We start from the raw sequence: 19,274 nt of genomic DNA, 5'->3' as shown, positions 1-19,274 counted from the left end.
GTGGACAAGTTATTTAATTTCCATGAGACTTCATTTTCTCATTTATATATCAGAAATGTCATCATTTTTCTCAAAGGTCTTTTGTGAGGATAAAATTAGATATTATAATGAAAAAGAGCCATCTCAGGCCTGGCCAGGAAAAACTCCAAGTTGAGGTCAATCTCTTTCTCCTTCCTGCTGTCTTGTTGAGAACATCCAGAATTTTAATGCATTTTCTGGCTTCAAAGAGAAGCACACCTATTAATATTCACTGCTAGTTATCTTGAAAGTTGGAAAACCAAGACTTCCCAGCTGCAGGAGATGACAGTAGATAAACATAAACATGACGTTCCACAGGAGGGACTGTCCCAACGCAGAGCAGATTTACTCGCCTTTAAGCATGCCGAACGGGAAATATTCTCCCCCAAGGTCAAGAGCAACGGTGGTTTATTATGTAATTTTATGAGTAGACAAAAATGGACAGCTAAGGCCTGTATTTTTGCCACTAGAGAGCATCACCTTAAGCATTTTCCCCATCACCTGACATAAGTGACACTGTCTTATGAATTAAAACTTTGAAGGAGGCCTCTTTCTTTTTGTGGTTAAAAACCAAATACTTTTCCCATGGAGAATGCATCTCCCTTGGAAACAGTAAACATTCTAGTCAAGGAAAAGATGACCACTAAGCATCTGCTACGAGTTTCATACACATCATTGTGCATATTGTTCACATCAAACCAAGCATCAGCTGCTACACTGATGTCGCGTAACCAGCCCCAGGTCATGTGGCTAATTACCCATGGGTCCTGGAATCCATCTCATGTCTGTCTGACTCTAGAGCCAGGAAAGGAGTCTCGCTCTGTCGCCCAGGCTGGAGTGCAGTGGCACAATCTCGGCTCACTGCAAGCTCCGCCTCTCGGGTTCACGCCATTCTCCTGCCTCAGCCTCTCCGAGTAGCTGGGACTACAGGCGCCCGCCACCACACCCGGCTAATTTTTTATATTTTTAGTAGAGACGGGGTTTCACCGTGGTCTCGATCTCCTGACCTCGTGATCCGCCCGCCTCGGCCTCCCAAAGTGCTGGGATTACAAGCGTGAGCCACCGCGCCCGGCCTCCGTGGACTTTCTAGAAGAACTTTCATCCCGTAGTTACAGTCTGTCTTATGTTTTTGCTGAGTATTTTCTAATAGACAGTCACTCTAGCAGCTGCTGGGAACACACAGAGCCTAAACTAACGTGGACAAAGTCTCTGTCCTCGCACAGCTTTCGTTCTGAAGGACAGAGACAGGCAATAAACAAATAAATGTGTCTTTTTAGTAGAAGGATTTATAATCCTGTGGGTATATACCCAGTAATGGCATTGCTGGGCCAAATGGTATTTCTGATTCTAGATCCTTGAGGAATCGCCACACTGTCTTCCACAATGGTTGAACTAATTTACACTCCCAACAGTATAAAAGCGTTCCTATTTCTCCACAGCTTCACCAGCATCTGTTGTTTCCTGACTTTTTAATAATTGCCATTCTGACTGGTATGAGATGGTATCTCTTTGTGGTTTTGATTTGCATTTCTCTAATGACCAGTGCTGGTGCGCTTTTTAAAATATGTTTGTCGGCTGCGTAAATGGTTCATTTAATGTGTTTAAATGTACAGACTTTGTAACACTAAGAAGTTGTAATGCTATAATAAAAGCATATCTTAGGCTGGGCGCGGTGGCTCATGCCTGTAATCCCAGCACTTTGGGAGGCCAAGGCAGGTGGATCATTTGAAGTCAGGAGTTTGAGGCCAGACTGGCCAACAAGGCAAAACCCCATCTCTACTAAAAATACAAAAATTAGCCGGTTGTGGTGGTGGGCACTTGTAATCCCAGCTACTCAGAAGGCTGAGACAGAAGAATTGCCTGAACCTGGAAGGCGGAGGTTGCAGTGAGCCGAGATCATGCCACTCCAGCCTGGGCAATGGAGACTCTGTCTCAAAAAAAAAAAAAAAAAAAAAGCATATGTACATAATGTGCTTAGAATTTCAAAATTGTAAAAATTGTTTTCTTTCTTTTAATTCAAAGATATCTACATACTTTTAAAATCAGTAAAGTTGCAATTAGCTGAAAAAAAAAAAAAACAAATGCATAAGATATCAGGTGATGTAAATGCCACAGACAAGTCAAGTTCTGAGGGGATAGGAGTACTACAGGGAAAGGGTTGAGGTTTTCAATTGGGTGGTGGGAGAAAGCTGCTTTGCTGGAGATGTTTGGGCACCTGATGGAAGTGACGAAGCCAGCCAGGGGATGGCAGGGTTAGAGCAGCAACATCCGCACAATTATTTACAGCGTCAACAAAACATTTAAAGAGCCGATTCTGTTTCCTAAATGTGAAGAGCTCTCTGCTGCAGATCCAGTTGTGTTCTCTGAGAACAGCGAAGTGCAATGTAATGAACGTCAACCCCATTCCTTGAAGAAAAGCCCTCATCTGAGCATCAGGAAATGGCTGAGCTGGTGTGTGCTCTGAAAAGCGAATCTCACCCTGCCTGCTCTCTAAGACCCGGACAAAGCATGCTTTTGGTTTAAAGTAGTTTCTCTCAAAAGACTGCAATCTTCCTGGCAGATATCACGCATTTTTATCATATTTCCCAGAACAGCTCAGATTCTCAAGGACCATATACGTGAATTATCTATAGTGCAGTTAAATGTCATGAAGTTGTCTAAGCCTTTTTAATTAATAGGATTCATAAGTGCTCACTGGAAGTCAGTACAGTGGAATTCACTTTTTTCCTACTTCACATTTATGTAGCACTCTTTAACATTTAAATATATATTATCTCATTTTATTGTCGCAACAAGCCCATGAAGTAGTTGAATAGGAGATATATTATCTGTTTTTTCTACCTCCTTCCTTCCCTCCCTCCCTTCCTTCCTTCCTTCCCTCCCTCCCTCCCTTCTCTCCCTCCCTCCCTCCCTTCCTTCCTTGCTTCCTTCCTCCCTTCCTTCCTTCCCTCCCTCCCTCCCTCCCTCCCTTCCCTCCCTTCCTTCCTTCCTTCCTTCCTTTCTTCCTTCCTTCCTTCCCTCCCTCCCTTCTCTCCCTCCCTCCCTCCCTTCCTTCCTTGCTTCCTTCCTCCCTCCCTTCCAGAATGGAAAGTTAAATGGTATTTGATGGGAAGAAAACTGCTGGAATTCTACTGACTTAAAAATAACAGGATATACTTTCCAATCATCAAAATTAACAAACGTTTATAGAAAACATAATGTTTGCTTGCTGAGAAGAGTCTGGGAGACAGCATCCCCTGCCATGGGAATGTAAAAAGATACAAATCTTATGGAAGGCCACTTGGGAAAATGCACCAGGAATTTTAAAAATGTGTTTACCTTTTGACATCAAAATTGTACTCCCCAAAGGCATCATTAGAACTGCAATAAAAGTCAATAAGCCAAAAATATTTATCCCAGCATTACTTATGAGAGCAAAACTTTGAATAAAGCAAATTGCTTAACAATAGGGAAAGGTTAAGTAAGCTGTGATACCCGGCTTTGATGGAATAGGATGCAGTCACTGGGGACTACACTGGGGATATTCTCCTCTCTGGAGGAGAGGTTAGAGATAACTTGACTTTCTGGCCTCTTACTTTTTGCCAAAACAATCTCCAAATCCCAGCAGTGGGGGCCAGTTTGGAGATACACGTGGGCTACAAGTACTGTCAGCGGCCACAGCAGACTAGACTTAGAGACAGGGCAGCTTCCTCTGTTTAGTCTGGTGGAATTTCTCAAGAAAGAGATGTTAGCACGAGGCCAGGCAGTGATGGCTCCAGGCAGGATAGGGTGGGGGTCCTGGCTGCATCTGCAGGTGCTTCATGGAGTCTTGTTTTCCCCTACAGGGGAAGAATCTGGAGCCCAGGGTTCCAGGACCAGGCAGGTCATTAGCTCGCTGAATAAACATGAAGAAACTAGTTTACTGCACACCTCTGCCATTTTCTCCTCTGTTCTTGGAAAAGAGTGTTAATGTAAGCAATATTTCTACAGCTCTTAATTTCTGCTAGTCATAGTTCTAAACACATTACAAATAGCAGCTTGTTTAATCGTCAGGACAACCCTGCGAGGTAGGTAATGCTCTTCTTCCCACCTTACTGATCAGGACACTAAGATGGAAGGAGGTTAAGTAGCTTGCTGATGGGGTTCAAAGCCACACTTTTAAACTCTGTACTCCACTGCCTCTCAATAAAAGATTTGTAAGTTCCCTCTCAGCTCTCATATCCAATGACTATAATTTTATGAGGTGAGTTTTCAGCCAGTATAGAAGAGTCTTGTTCTAATCCCTTAAATCCAACTGCATTTTGATTTCACTCGTCTCTTGTTCTTCCTTCTCTTAGGACAGATTTCCCGTCTGAAATCCCATTGTATTAGTGACAGTGGATGTGGGTCTGCACGTGGAAGGGAAAAGTCAGGTTCTAGCTATACACAGAGGTCATGAAAGATATATTTTAGCTCCTCGAGGCCTGCAGGAGCTGAGGGGGTGACAGGCTGGCTCTGGGCTCCCCTCTCCTCGGGAGCTGAGGGGGTGAGCGGACTGGCTCTGGGCTCCCCACGCCTGAGGGACCCAGCTACTCTCCAAGTGCTTCTTGTCACCTCTGCTGAGTGACTCCAAACTGTTCTGTTCGCTCCGCCTTCCCTCAGGCTCACAGGAGCCCAGGTCAAGAAGGAAGCACAGACGATCTCACGCTGGGGTGAGCGTGCGCTCTGGCCTCTCTCCACTCCCTGGTTCCAGTCAGCCCTCTGGAGGGCCGTGGGGAAAACTATGATTTCTCCCCCCTGGATGACTTCTGGGGGCAACTGCTGGGGTGCTGAGACTTTCTTTTTTCTCTCTAGATGACAGCACCCATGCCTCCTCCATCTCCTGCTGCAGAGCTGCCTTTCCTCAGTACTGCTGTCCACTTCCAGCCCTGCTCTGATGCATCTGATGTCATTTCCTCGTCTTGTCTCTGGACCTGGTTCTCCCATGGCCTTAGTCCCTGTGAACATGGTCCCTCTGTTCCTGGGCTCCCTGGAGTCCATTGTGAATCTGAGTCCTCGCCTTCCGATCATCTGCTTCTGGAATGACCCTTGGGTTTGTCTTTCACTCTCTCTCCATTCTGCCACCTTCCCAGTGCTTTAATCGGGCATCAGTCTTGTAGCTGTCGCCAGGACCCACCAAGCCACTCCATTCTCTTCTCAGCTCCCGGAGTGTGACGGTTAATATTGACTCTGAACTTGATGAAACTGAAGGATGCAAAGTATTGTTCCTGGTGTAACTGTGAGGGTGCTGCCAAAGGAGATTCACATTTGAGTCAGTGGACTGGGAGAGGCAGACCCACCCTTAATCTGAGTGGGCACCAGCTAATCAGCTGCCAGCATGGCCGGAATAAAAGCAGGCAGAAGAACATGGAAAGACTAGACTGGCTTAGTCTTTTGGCCTCCATCTTTCTCCCATGCTGGATACTTCCTGTTCTCGAACATGGGACTCCAAGTTGTTCAGCTTGGGGCTCAGACTGGCTTCCGTGCTCCCCAGCTTGCAGGTGACCTGCTGTGGGACCTTATCTTGTGATTGTGTGAGTCAATTCTCCTTAATAAACTCCCCTTTATACATACATCTATCCTATTCTGTCTTCCTAGAGAACACTGACTAATACATGCAGCAATCCTGGAAACAGCCTCACTGCCTCACCACTCCCCCTGGGAGCCTTTTCTTTACTTCCCTCTTTGACTTGCTGTCTCCCCACTGGGCCAACCAGGCTTCCCACTGCCAGGGCTCCTCTGTTCCCCCAGGGACACTCAGGGTCTCACCCCTTAAGCCCGCGCCTCTCATTGTCCCTGCTCATCCCCACCTAGGCTGCCCGGCTTCTCCCACTCCTGCCTCGTGTTCTTTCGAATCCCTGATCAAGTTTGGCTTCTGAAATGGACCCTTCTTCAGTCCCCTGGGCCCACTCAGCCTTCCTTCCTCCCGGTGTTAGGGAGGAACTGAATCAGCCACAGTTTAACCTTTTGTTGGCCTTTGTTTCACATCTATTCATTATTTTAGAAATGTTGTGTTGTCGTGTGAAGTGATGCATCTACAGGCTAAAAATTAAAAGACAGTGTAAAAAGTATGCCGTGAGAAGTGAGTCTCCCTCTGCCTGAATATCCAGTGCCCATTCCCGGGGCTGACACGCACTGTTCCTTGTGTGCCCTTACAGAAAATGGCTATGTGTGAAGTCACTGTGCATATTCTATTTTTAGTTTGTTACTAAAGCACACAGCAGCTTACAATGCAATTTTTTTTCTATACCTTGTTTTTCTCTCTAGAATATTAAAATATTGCTTGGAAAATATATATATTTTGGGATTTTTTTTCACATGAACATATAGCTACTTCACCTGTTTTCACATCTGTGTAGTGTTTCATTGTATAGATCAATCTGAATTTATTGAGTGGATTATTGACTGTTGTTTCCAGTTATTAGCTAGAATCATCAGTGCTTCCAATGAACACCAGCATGTGTGTATGTGTGCCTATATGTGTGTATACATGTATTTGTGTATCCCTATGAGCATATCTGTAGGATAAATGCATTATAAAGTAACCACTGAGTCAAAGAATACATTCATTTTATTTTTCATTTGTTCACGATTGATCACCTTGGCATCCAAAAAATGTTACATTAACTTAGTCACACCAACAGTGGAAAATATCCTCCTGTTTTAATTTTCATGAGTTATATAAGCAAACAATCCCATAGCACTGTTTTAATTTGTATTTTTCAATATAAATGAGTCTGTACATTAGTGTCTGTTTCTAAGCCTTTCGTATGTCTTCTGTCTCTTTACATTCTCTGCTGATTACCCTACTGGGTCACTGTCCTTCTAGAGTATCGAATGGTAGAGATTCCTTTATATATTTACATACAAGTCCTGTGTCTTTTGGGTTGTACAAATTTTCCAAGCGTGGCTTTATGTTACTTTTTTTCCTGAAGAAGTGTTACATTTTTTATGTAGAATTGAAAGGTGCTAACCTTTTCCTTAATGGCGTCTGACTTTGATGCTTTGTTTAGAAAGTTTTCCCAATTCCAAGATACTTTTTTTAGTCTTAATTTTCTTCTAGTTCATGATTTCACTTTTTACTTCTATTTTGTAATCCATCCAAAATTGTTTGTGTTAAAATATATGCTAATTTTTCTCTTCACCTATCTCCCATGAGTTATTTTGATGGCAAGAGCTGCATTTTGCATTTGAAATCTACTGAAGATGCAGTAACATGTTTGGCGAGTACATGGCACTAAATACTTACTTGCTGCGATGACACATGTTTGCTTTAATTGGTATTAAGCAGTACCCCTCCGTGTAGGCACTGCTAGCATAGAGATAACTGTTGCTATTCACTGAAAACTTACCATGTGCTGAGCAAACTCTCTAGAAATTTTACCCATTTTAAATCCCTCAACCCTGTAAGGGGTGTACGTTTATCTCTATTTAATATATAAGAGAAAGGAAGATCCTGAGGTCACACATCTTAAAACTGGTCTCACAGAAACAAGACCTGAACATAAGTTGTGTGTCTTCGGAATGCTGAGGTTTTCCAGTCTCTGTTCCTGCCAGTAAGAGTGGAAGCAGGGGTTGGATGATGCATGGATACATGGAGTAACCTCTTTTCGGTCCACTAACTGGAATTTATAGTCCTAAAGATTCAGTCTTTACATTAAATATTTTTCTGAATTGGATTTAAACCTCTTCACCATCTACTGAGCCTGATGAGGTAAGACTCATAAATGTTACATGTTGGCTTCTGTCCCGGTGCAGTAGATATGGGCACTTCACAGTGATAATTTCCTCCTAATTGGTTGTAACTAATGCACTGCCATTCTGGAATTTGTCACTTACTGAAATGTACCTTAGCAAATGGACCGTGTTCTCCATCTAAATGTAAATTGACACACACTAAAACACAGCTCAGCAAGAGGCAAGTGGGATTGAGAAGAAAAAGGGGACCTGAAGGATCTGCCCGAGTGGGCAGTAGTTGACCTGGTGAGCGGGCTGCCTCCTGCTAAATCTCTTCTGGGTGAGAGAGGACAGCAGAAGAAGCCTGGAGTTGGGAATCCAGAGACTGCTGGAGAGGGAAGCCAGTGCTAAAAGTCAGTGTGGTCTCCTGCATTTGCCTTTCCTCTTCATGGGTCTATTTTCTCATAAGAAAAATGAAGAGGCTCCATTAAATCTATGGTTTGAAACTCTGCTCTGCAGAGGTCACTTGGGGTCACTGTAAAGAAGAAGGACCCCACGCTGGCAGAGATCGAGTCCTCTGCTCCGACCTACCCGCACAGCTCTCCGCTTTACCTGTTTTATATCTGAGGGCTGCGTGGATAACAATATCTTAAACACAAAAACTGGGGCTCTCCCTGGTGCCTCCAGCTCTGAAATCTGAGACCTTCCTGAACAAATGCTTGTGCTCCAGCCACAGCACCAAGCCCCACTGTGCTCCTGCCCTGATGAACAGTGAGCACGACAGACCCAGCGTGTGCCCTGCCTCCTGGTTTCCACACCCTCCTTGCCAGCCAGGAGATAAAACAGAGGTGCGGGAGAGGTATCAAAGTCAAGACAAGACAGTGGGGGCAGCCTTGGTTAGTCTTGGCACCCACAGGAGCAGGTCAACACACCCTCATGGGGCAGCCAGCCCATCCCCTGTGAAAGGAACTCATGTAGCAGAGGGTGATGGGGGCACCTGTGTCTCTGTGCAGAGCTTCCAGGCCTGGCGGAAGCTGAGGACATGTGCAGCACCTGCCTGCCCCATCTGGCGGACTGCGGGTTGCTGTCCTGGGTTGGAGAGGCATCCATATCCAGGCAGGGTAGGAGACGAGAGCAAGCATACCGAAGAATTGAGATGACACATGACACTTTTGGAAGGAGGGGATCTTTGCTTTCTTTTTGTTACACAAACCAGAATGTCAATGAACTCATCCCTCTCGTTCTCTCTCTGTCTCTGTCTCTGTCTGTCTCATCTCTATTCTCCTGAGCTGTGATTTAAGTGCTCCAAGGGTCTGAAGGTTTGCACACCAATGTGGTAAAATGGCACACATAGTATTTGTGTCGGGATGAATTCTCACTGCCTTGGGGCCAGGCTGAAACCCTCAAGCTTGAAAGAGGCAGACTTTGCAGGAGAAGCACACTTGGAAGTGAGAGAGTGAGAAGAAAATGAATTCAGAAAGATCTGCAAGGAATCTCATCTCTGCCTTTTACAAGCTGGTGGGAAGTTACAAGCTGAAGTAATTTACAGGCAAATTACTTCACCTGTCTAATTGTCATTTTCCATATTTGTGCAAAGGTGATGTAGATTAACTTTGGATCCCTAAGGCTAATACTAGTATCTACCTTCTAAATTTGTTCTAAGAATTGTTAGAAAACTACTTGTCTTAGCTAACACATCTGAAATATTTGTTCATTAGATGAAAGCAATTATTTTTCCCAGGTTAACATACCCTGTAATGGCTTTACACATGTGTGTTGCCATTGTTATTATTTAATATTGTATTCTACTTCCCCTCGGCAGACAGCACCCACCATGCGCACACGGGATGTATCAGCATGTAATTTCTGTAGACTTGTGAAATAGTCAAAGAATACAATTTTGGAGAAAAAGTTAAAATAACTATTTAAGTCTCAAAGGGCAGAAATTGAAGTCTACCTTCAAAGTCTTATCTTTCCTTGCTGCCTTTTCCATGAACTATCCAGTGTTTAAAGGAAACGTTTCCATATATCAGAATTCAGAAGTATGTGTGGGCACCAGAATGAGAGCTTGGGCTCCATCACTCATTTCTTTAGAAATGTCACTTCCTGTGGGTCATTTCCTCTCCTGAGAGGTCCACCTTTTGGATGTAATGATTCTGAAGTTCATTCATTTCCAAAATAAGTTCTTCGATTCTCTTCTATCTGCATCCTGAGTCCATGGTTTCTACATGAAAATTAAGAGACATGGTTTGACGAGTCCAAGCTTATGACGGAGAAAATGGGAAGAGATCTGAAGTTGAAGTGGTCTATGGTTGGGACCTTTCTCAGGATCTTTCTGATGACTTGAGTTCATTTCTCAGCCTATTGTAATGCCCTACATGCCAGTTTGTGTTTTTTTAACTTTTATTTTAAGTTCAGGTGTACATGTGCAGGTTTGTTATACGGGTAAACTTGTGTAATGGGGGTTTGTTGTATAGATTCTTTCATCACTCAGGAATTAAGCCCAGTACCCACTGGTTATTTTTGCTCATCCTCTCCCTCCTCCCACCCTTTTCCCTCCACCCTCTGACAGGCTCCAGTATGTGTTGTTCCCCTCTATGCGTCCATGTGTTCTTATCATTTAGCTCCCACTTACAAGTGAGAACATGCAGTGTTTGTTCTTCTGTTCTTGTGTTAGTTTGCTAACAATCATGTTCCCCAGCTGCATCCATGTTCCTGCAGAGGACATGATCTTGTTCTTTTTTATGGCTGCATAGTATTCCATGGTGTGGATGTACCACATTTTCTTTATCCAGTCTACCACTGATGGGCATTTAGGTTGATTCTATGTCTTTGCTAGTGTGACTAGTGCTGCAGTGAACATACAGGTGCATGTGTCTTTATGATACATGATTTATATTCCTTTGGGTATATATCCAGTAATGGGATTGCTGGGCCTAATGGCATTTCTGTTTTTAGGTCTTTGAGGAATCGCCACACTGTCTCTCATAATGGTTGAACTAATTTACACTCCCACCGGCAGTGTATAAGTGTTCCTTTTACCCCACAACCTCACCAGTAGGCTGTTTTTGACTTTTTAATAATCACTGATCGTTAGAGAAATGCAAATCAAAACCACAGTGAGATATTTATCTCACCCTAGCCAGTTTGTATTTTCTGTGTTGGAAATTCTATACTTCTAATTTTCCAAATGCTCTTTCTTTGGGCAGTGAGTGACGCAGCCCCAGCGACGTGTGTGTTGTGTAGTGCTGACACATGGTACTGACAGGCAGGCTCTGGAGGCAGGTGCTGGGGCTGCATTCAAGATGTCACCATTTTCTATGAAACCAAACTCATTTAAGACTGAGAAAATGTTTCTGCTAAGTTTTCAGTTTCGGCTATCATACATTTAGTATCCAAAGTTTAAGTGGCTCTCAGAATGCCCCCTGTCATTTTTAAATGAACTTTAATTGTGGTAAAACACACATGAAAAAATTACCATCTTAAGACTTTGTAGGTGTTATATTCAGTCGTGTTAAGTACATTTCACAGTGCTGTGCAACCAACCCCTGGAACTCTTTTCGTCTTGCAAAACTGAAACTCTGTACCCGTTAAGCACCAACACCCTACCCTCTCTCTATCCCCAGTCCAAGGTGACCACCATTATACTTTCTGTCTCTGAGAATTTACATCATATCAGTGGAATCACACAGCATTTGTCTTTTTGTGAGTGGCTTGCTTCACTTAGCATAATATTGTCCAGGTTCATTCATATCGTAACACGTGTGAGAATTTCCTCTTTTTGAGGCTGAATACTATTCCATTGCATGCATGTTGCATGTTTTGTTCAAGGATGAAAGCTTGGGTTGTGGCCAGTTCCTGCCACTGTGAGGGGTGCTATTTGAGCGTGGTGTGCACCTGCTCTGCTCCCCACCCTGCTCTTCCTCTGTGGATGCACCATCTGCTTTGCCTTCTCTTCTCTAACGGGGGATTTTGTGACCACCTTTCTGTCCTTTCAAAGAAGATATTTTTGTTGTCTTCATTCTCTCATTTTTTAAGTTTCCTTTTTTCCTCTTTTTTCTTCTTTCTGTCTTTCCTTGTTTCTTCTGTGTGGGTTGAATGGTGGCTTTCAGAAAGGGAAATTCGAGTCCTAACCCCCAGAACCTGTTACCGTATTTGGAAAAGGGGAATATGCAGACATTAAGCTAGGGCTATCAACAGAAGATTGTCCTGGATTATTAGGGTGGGTCCCAAATCCAATGACAATACCCTCAGAGGATGCATGGACAGCAAGGAGGAGGTCACGTGGAGACAGAGGCAAGGACTGGAAGTCATGGAACATCTGGAACCACCACAGATGGAAGAATCAAGAAACAGATTCTCCCTTAGAACCTTACAGTGGAGTTGGATTCTGGCCTCCAGACTGACACCCTGATTTAGGATTCTGGGCTACAAAACAGCAACAGAATATATTTCTATTTTTTCCTCTCCCTCTTTCCCTCCCTCTCTCCTTCCTTCCTTCCTCCCTCCCTTTCTTCCTCCCTCTCTCCCTCCCTTTCTTCCTTCTTCCTCCCCGCTCCCTCCCTCTTTTTTCCTCTCCCTCTTTCCCTCCCTCTTTTCCTTCCTTCCTTCCTTCCTTCCTTCCTTCCTTCCTTCCTTCCTTCTTTCCTTCCTTCTTTCCTTCCTCCCTTTTTCCATCCCTCCTTCTCTCCCTCTTCCTCCCTCTCTTCTTCTCTCCCTCCCTCCCTTTCTCCTTCTCTCTTTTCCTCCCTCCTTCTCTCCCCCCCGCTTCCTTCCTTCCTCACTCCCTCCCTTTCTCCCTCCCATACACGTCTAATCACGTGTAAGTGTTGGGTAAAGCAAGCAGACGGCAGCTCTCAGGATGGCTGTGTGTGCTCCTGTGTGGATGCAGTGGGGTTGTTTTGTGCTGCTGCTGGGGACTGGGCAGGAACCTAGCTGTTTTCTCCACAGAAGCATCCTCCATCTGTTGCCTGATCTCTGGTCAGGGCACGGATGGCGGGGCCCCTTGCTCTGTGGGCAGACTGTCGTGGGCTCCTCCCATTTTGTGCATGATGCCCTCTGCTCGGTGGAGCTGCTGTCCTGTCTCCAGATTCCTTGTGTTCAGCATCTCTAGAGACCCCCGTGTTTTCACAAGGGTGGGGCAGGGCAACTCCCCTGTAGCTGAGGTTGGAGGAAGGCACTGGGAGCCGCATTGCTGCTTCTATAAATTCCCAGCTCATCTGCCTCTCGCTGTAACTGCCCAACAGGGCTTCAAGTCCACGAGCCTCCTCGGGGGGTAAGTCCTGGCCAGTTGGCTGTGAGCTGGGGTCTCCGGTTTCCTGCTTTGCTGAGTCAGGTGCTGCTTGCTGATGCTTCTCAGCCTCTAAACTTTTCTCTTTCTGATGTTGTCTTCTCTCTGGTTCCCTTTGTCCTTTAAAGTCTATGCCTTTTAGTTTTATCTCTTTGTTGTCATTTTAATGGGATTTTAGGAGGGTAAGGATGTTCAATCTGCCTCTTTAACCCAAATCCCTGAGCTCTTTTTATAAAAGCTAATTTGAATCCTTTGAACTGAATAAAAGGAAGTAGCTAAAATAAATGTTGAATTTGATATGGGAACGATAACTGTACAGGAGGGGAAATGGCAAAAATCAAAAGCATCCGGCATTATGATTGCTTTACAAGCACGTTGGAATTCTCATCCCACTTAGGAAAGAGAAGCAGGGAGTGGAAAACGATACAAGGCAGAAAAAATAGATTCTCACTTGAACAAAATTGATAGGTCCAAAAATCGATAGGTCCTGCATAAGAGTATACCTTTAAAAAAGAATTCAAATGCTGCATACATATATCCACCTCGAAAGGTGTGTTAGGGGCCGGGTGCGGTGGCTCAAGCCTGTAATCCTAGCACTTTGGGAGGCCGAGGTGGGCGGATCACGAGGTCAGGAGTTCGAGACCATCCTGGCTAACATAGTGAAACCCCGTCTCTACTAAAAATACAAAAAATTAGCCGGGCATGGTGGCGGGCACCTGTAGTCCCAGCTACTCGGGAGGCTGAGGCAGGAGAATGGCATGAACCTGGGAGGCGGAGCTTGCAGTGAGCCGAGATGGTGCCACTACACTCCAGCCGGGGCAACAGAGCAAGACTCTGTCTCAAAAAAAAAAAAAAAGGAAAGGTGTGTTAGGGCTGGCTGGTGCTGGTGCAAGGCCACTGAGCACTGCCTGGCTCCTGACCTGGCACCTGGCGCATTTACCTCACAGCAGTGAACAAATGTGACAAAGGAGGGTTCTTCCATCCCCAGCCAGCTGTTAAACATTTACCAACACATAACTGCATGTAATGTGTAAACGGACAGACACACACACACACACTCGCACACACACACCGCTTATAGGGCTTGAGTGTAAGTCTGTGAGCATGATCTTTCTTGACGACTTCTGCTTTAATTGACGGGCTTTCTGGCCACATGGGCCCTCATCATTGACACCTCTGAGGACACCTTCTGTCCACCTCTGTGTGTTTCCAGCCAGTGCCCGGGCTTGCACTGACCTGGCAGGTTTCTCTGCATTGTTAGGGCCTGGCTCGGGGAGCTTTTTCTTCAGGGACCCTCCTTGTCATTTGCAGGCAGACTATGGGTCTCTCCTCTGTGTAGGCTCTGCTCGCCTCTCTCCGAGGCCCTGTATTCTGGAATCTTGTGGCTCTCTCTCGGATCCTGAGCTTCCTATGGCAGTTGTCCACAGTACTTGGCAGGGATCCTGTTTCTCAACAGTGCTAGGGGTGGGTTAGAGGAAGAAGTGAGCACACAGTGGTCCCATGGATCAATGGCAAATACAGAAGGACCCACCTCGCCCTGGGGTGGCCCCAGGCATTACAGAAGGAGGACCAACCTCGCCCTGGGGTGGCCCCAGGCATTACAGAAGGAGCACCCTCGCCCTGGGGTGGCCCCAGGCATTGATGCCAGCTTCTTCCCAGGAGATGCCTAGAAGTCTCAGGGGAGCCCATGCATCCCCAGTCTTGGTGATGGCCCCATCCCAGCTGGTCCCCAACAGCACAGCCTTTGGGCAGTTGGCACTGATTTCCTAGTCTGCGACCTTCTGTCCAGTGTGCAGTCTATGCCAGCCAGCTTGGCCAAGTCCCTCTCTGCAGGCTCTCCCTCTGGGGCCCCTGTTGTCCCCTGCAGCCTTTGCAGAGTGACACCAGCCAGGGCAAAGATATGGGAGAGGTGGTCGTGCAGCCCCTGCTGTCACACAGAGGCTGAGCCCCCTGAGAATGGTGGTCACGGGGAGACGGATCGGATAAGCAGTGACAAACCATCTCCAGATGTGGTGGGGAGCAGGAGCCTTGGTCCAAGGTGCACTGACCACTGTTCTCCTCTCTAAACGCTCCATTCAGACTTTGAAGTAAAACATTGCTAGGGATAGTTATTTGTAATGTGAAAACTGAAGATTAGCTCTGAACGGAAAGAAATACATGGAAAGCAACTTGCTGCTGACCTCACTTTTCTGGGTCTCTGCCTAGCAGGGCTTCCCAGATGGCCTGCCTCTCACGCAGCCTCGTCGCCAGGCTCACTGTGCTGCTCTGCCACTGCGCTGCTTATGAGATGCCCTGTACAGCAGCAGACAGCCAGGGCCCCAGGACAAGGCCACCTGCTGCCACGGCTCTGGAATAGAGTGTGAAGCCATTGGAACCAGTTGTCCCTTCAGAGACCTGGCACTCACCTGCATGCAGGTGACTACAGCATATGGGGTGCCTTTGCTGGAGGAACAAAGCGGACCTTTTTGGGGATCTCCAGAAGAGGCATTGGTGTTTGCCTCATGTTCTAAATCATTTTCTATAAACCCTGTTGTCATAATCTTTCTTCGCATCTTTCTCACTCATGAGTGTCCATAACCAGTCTTCATGGCCCCCTGCACACACAGACCCTCTCCGATGCACACGTGTATATGATTTTCCCCACACGGGGCTACCTATGAATATAGGGAGTGTATTTCAACTGGGAACATGACGATAGCTAACACTTGTGTAGCACTTTCCATGTGTCAGGCATTTTGGAAGCCCTTTACCTCTATATACTCACAAATTCTTCCAGCACCTCTACAAGCTAGTATGATTCTGATTCCCACGTTACAGATAAGACCCCTGAGGTGTGGAGAGGCCAAGTTATTTGCCAAAGGGCAGCGCAGCTCGGAGAGGCTGTGCTGGCTTCGAACTCGGGCTGTGTGGCCTCAGAGTTTCTGTTCTTCACGTCACATTTCTATGGTCATTCACTGAGTGTCCCAGCTGATTGTACCCCTCAAAACGATGTAGAAGCCCCAGCCCCTAGGACCTGTGCATGTGACCTTATTTGGAAATAGGGACTTTGTAGATGCAATTAGTTAGCATGAGGTAATTAGTGTGGGCCCTAATCCAGTAGGACTGTGTCCTTACAAGAAGAGAAGACAGAAGCACATAAGGAGAAGAGGGGCCGTGGGACAGCAAAGGCAGGAAATCAGGGGGAGGCAGCTGTGAGTTCACTGCCAGACAGGGAGAGGCAGCTGTGAGTGCGCTGCCAGTCGAATGACAATACAAATGTGATGTGAAGAATCCAGATTCCGAAGCCAGACAGCCCGGGTTCCAACGCACTCCCAGCTGTGCTGCCCTTGGCAAGTGACGTGACCTCTCCATACCTCAGATGTCTCACGCCAAGGATTTCCAGCAAACATCAGAGGCTAGGACAAGGCAAGGAATGACTGTCTCCCATGGCTTTCAGAAGGAGCATGGCCTGGCTGATTTCAGACTTCTGGCCTCCGGAATCATGAGAGGAAAGATTTCTGTTGCTTAAGCCATCCAGTTTGTGGGACTTTCTTACAGCCCTCCTGGGTAACTGACATACTGCAGGGTGCCCTGAGCCAGGTCCTTGCCCACTCACAAAGTCACCTGACCACCAGAACGCACCTGCAAGTCGAGTACGTCCTCAGCCCCATTTCACAGATGAGGAAGGTGAGGCACAAAGTCATCCAACTTTAAAAATTTAAACCAAAGCTTGACTGCTTCCAAGAACTGTGCTCTTTCTGTAACGTTCCTTCAAATTCTTGCTGTGTTACTCTCATTGAATGAAATAGCAATTTTATTATATGTGCTAGTAGAACACCCACTGAATTTTCATTCTCCAGGATAATTTCTTTACTCTTCACTTAAAATTTATTGATCATTTCTTATGTGCTAAGCCTGTTATGGGGATAAAAGAAGCCAAGTGATCGTCCTTTCCTTCAGGAGGTCATAACCTAGCTGGGAGACAGACCTAAAAGGCACTGACAGTGCCATGGCGATATTGCTCCCATGGAATCAGGAATAACTAACGCATGCTTAGAGGGAAGAGGAGGCAACTTTCACGAAAGATGGAGGACACACCCAGAAAAAGCCCTTGAGTTTTAGACAAGAAGATGGATTTAGGAAGACAGCCTGGAAAATGGACTTAGGGGATGCCAGTGGGTGGAGTCATGGGAGCTCATGGTGTCAGTGGGTGCCGGTGGTGCCTGGTGTGGCTGGAGAGGGGAAAGGTGAACGTGGAAATACCGCTGTGTCCTGGACGCCTTCCAGAGCCATGCAAGGTCATTCCCAGGTATTCTGTTGGTTGGGCTTTTCTGGGTGCACTACTCTCTGATCTCTCCTGGGGCTCCTAAGGAGGGAACGCAAGAGGTGTTTGGCAAAGAAGAGCCTTCAGGCAGGCAGAAAGTCAGGTCTCTGGCCCTCCTCCCCAGCCAAGCACAGCAGCCCCATCTGGATCCGATTTTTTCGAGCTTCCGTTGCAAATTTTCTCCTCTTCCTCCTTTTTTCATCCTCCTCCCTCTTATTCTTATTTCTCTCCATTCCTCATTCTTTCTCGTTGCACCTCTTCCCTTCCTCCTCCCTCCTCACTTCTCCCTCCCTCTCTCCTCCCTCCTCCTCCCCTCTCTTTTTTGCCCAAACACATTTTTGGTCTAATGGTCTAAATAAAAAATAGCATTCCTATAGTTTACAAACGAGTGTCACAGAGCATGACAGAAGACTTCCTGAGTAACAGAGATGTTCTAAGCAGCACTTTGAAGCTGCTCATTAAGCTTTTATGTCATGGTCCATTGTACACATAGATCACTACAGCTCCTCACGCTGGCCTCCCAGTTCTCTGCTTTTAACCCTAATATGTTCTGGCTTCTTTCTAGATGATAGTTTTTTGGTTGTCATGTGTGAATGACATCATTAGAAAAACTTTGACAAGAATTAAATTTCTATATCTGTCTTTACTGTGGCTTCTTTGACTACTGAAATGGCCCAGGACCATTTCAGGTTCCTGGACCGAGCAAGTGCAGGGCAAGGTTGGCCCTTCTGCTGTGGATCTCATGGGGAGGCCAGTTATCACATTCCGGACAAATCCTGGATGAGAGCATTTCTTTTGGACCAATGTAAGAACTCCATTTGTGTGCTTCCTATGTTCATGTACACTTTCTCATTTAACCCCATAGTGATAATGCTAACAGGGCTTTATTTTTGTTTTATGGATGTGGAAACTGGACACAGGAGTGCTCAGCAGTGGAGGTCAGATGCTGCATATAATAAGTGGGGAAGTGAGAACCGGAGACCATGGCTTTGAAGCTGAGTCTCTGCTCCCCCACATCCTGCTAGGCCTGATCTTTCTCTGTCCTCCCCTTCCTATTCACCCTAACCTGGTAGAAGAGTTCCATCATTGACATTAAGAGCACTTTTCACAGCTAATCAAATATTGTGACTCACTTTGATTACCCCTTACCAGATAGAAGTTTCACACTGGGAATGGCGAAAGGTGTCCTCATCTTGATAACAGGGTTGGGATGGGGGTGAGGCCTGGGGGCGTGGAGGTAAAGGGGGTCAGTTCTCGCTTCTCATATTTTACCTTATAGCAGGCAGACTATGCTGTGCTTTGGGGTTCAGAAAATTTGGGTCCCTTATTTCCAAGTAAGATTGTTAACCCACAGGGACTTCTTGATACCAAGACCCCTAAGGCCATTCCGAATAGTCTGAGCTACGCTTTGAAGTCCTGTGGACAAAACAGAGGCTTTGGGACCTGCAGAGCAAGGTTCCAGGGACCCCAGCTGGGTACTCTGGGTGAGTCATTTTATTCCCCTGAGGCCCCATTTTCTCATCTGTAAAGTTGGGAGAATGACACCTGTATTCCAGAAAAGCTCAAATGAGATGAGTTAGGGAACGTGTCTGGCCCAAAGTAGGCAAAAATACACTTTTCCTCCTGGTCATACTTGTAAACAGTATTACAGGGATGCCCCAGGTAGTGCGTATGGATCCAACCTCAGGAAACACATGATCTGTTTAATATGATTAGAATCTGCTCTGAGAATGTTTGAAATTACAGATTTGAGATCAGAAAGTTCAAGAGTCCACGTTATAAAATTTTTGCTTCTTTCCAAACTTGCCCACACAGGGACAAGTAATTATTTAAAAAGAGATTGGGATTCTGAGTTCAGAAGACACATTTCTTACTCCAGGGCGTACTGGGAGAGGAGCCGGTTACCTGCTAGCCACTGAGGTTTCAGGTCATTTGCCTTTGGAAGACGGCCCCATTGGGCTCTGCCAGTGGTTAGAGAGGGAGGTCCTT

The 19,274-nt window shown here is 46.0% G+C and overlaps 1 protein-coding gene across 6 annotated transcripts in view; it reads left to right on the top strand.

Moving 5' to 3' along the window:
* The window catches only part of CMPK2 (cytidine/uridine monophosphate kinase 2), an 82,119-nt gene that overhangs the window by 39,221 nt on the left and 23,624 nt on the right, over positions 1 to 19,274 (top strand). The gene's annotated exons all lie outside the window — the stretch shown is intronic.

The sequence above is a fragment of the Hylobates moloch genome, unplaced genomic scaffold, assembly GCF_009828535.3.
Source record: "Hylobates moloch isolate HMO894 unplaced genomic scaffold, HMol_V3 SCAFFOLD_13, whole genome shotgun sequence".
NCBI lineage: Eukaryota > Metazoa > Chordata > Mammalia > Primates > Hylobatidae > Hylobates > Hylobates moloch.
This window is presented reverse-complemented; position numbering and strand designations above follow the sequence as displayed.